General features: G+C 43.2%; 1 pseudogene; it reads right to left on the bottom strand.

The window, feature by feature from the left end:
- Positions 1-630: 630 nt before the first annotated feature.
- LOC114720357 (chalcone synthase-like) lies at positions 631-1,332 on the bottom strand (annotated as a pseudogene).
- Positions 1,333-1,336: the final 4 nt, after the last annotated feature.

Raw genomic sequence — 1,336 nt, 5'->3', positions numbered from 1 at the left:
ATAGCCCAAAACGCTTCTGCGGCAGGGCAAATCTCTATTTCTTTTCCTTCTTTTGGAAAAGGGTTAGAAAATGTTGATGAACAAATATTCACCATTGAATCTATACATTATAAATATATTAGTTATAATTAAGTTGTATGAAATGAGAGAGATATCCATGGTCGATGAGATGTAGCACCTGAAGAGATTTGTTTTTGGACGAGTTGAAGTCATTTGGACGACGCAAGGAAGTTTATGGCGTTATGGCCCTGGGAGAAGGAAAAAGACGCCTCACGTGGGTACTATGATACATGATATACTGGTTTTTAATATAAAGAGTTTGTTGATTATTTGAGTAAATTAAGAAAATTAGTTAAATTAATTATTTATAATAAATATGTATTATCTTTCATAAAATGACTTTGTTAATCATATATATTGGTTAAAACTAGTATTTGATAATGAAACTTTTAAAATGTGTAATTACTAAAAGAACTATTTTAAATTTTTTTATAAATATAAAAAAAATAAATAAATTGAAATTATATTTATGATAAATTTTCCAAGCCTTGGATGTGGTCCTGATCACCACGTAAATCGACCAACTCCATAGAATTACCACACACGTAGGTAATTACTAATTATCTCTAATTAATGACCTGCCTCCACCGGAATACACTGTGCAACACTACCGTCTCCACCGTTACACCCGGCCCAAACCCGAACAAGACTCCCCATTCTTGTCCTTCTCCGGTGGTTGCTTTTCCTTCCCTCAACGACTTCTTCCTCATCTCGTCCAGTACGAACAAAACGACGTGCTCCACATATTTCCATACTCAGTCAAGATGTGCCTCGTCGTTTGCAGCTTCTCCTCCTTGAGCCCTAAGCTGGCCTCCACCTTATCCAGAATGGCCCATCCACCCGGGTGGACGACCCAAAATATGGAGTTCCAGTCGTCGATGCCGATGGGTGTCATGGCTTCCACCAAGCACTTCTCGATATTCTCCGAGATGATGCCTGGCAACGTTTTTAGCAATTGGACCATGAGGCCCGCCTCTCGCAAGTGTCCTTCAACGGCTCCCTCTGAGTCTGGTAGCAGGGTTTGTGCTGCGGATACCAGTTGGAAAATGGGACGCTCCACGGAGGTGTCCGGGTCGGCGCCTATGATCATCGCGGCTGCACCGTCACCAACAAGGCTTGGCCTAAGAGGGCCCCGAGGTGGGTGTCGGAGGGACCGTGGAAACAAACTGCAGTGATCTCAGAGCAGACAACGAGAATACGTGCACCCCTGTTGTTCTCAGCCAAGTCCTTGGCGACGCGGAGGACGGTGCCGCCGGCATAGCAGCCTTGTTGGTAC

The sequence above is a fragment of the Neltuma alba genome, unplaced genomic scaffold (genome assembly GCF_004799145.2).
Source record: "Neltuma alba isolate B1F8T4 unplaced genomic scaffold, ASM479914v2 tig00011975_pilon, whole genome shotgun sequence".
NCBI classification, from domain to species: domain Eukaryota; kingdom Viridiplantae; phylum Streptophyta; class Magnoliopsida; order Fabales; family Fabaceae; genus Neltuma; species Neltuma alba.
Note: the sequence above shows the minus strand (reverse complement) of the source record. Positions and strands in the feature narration are given on the sequence as shown.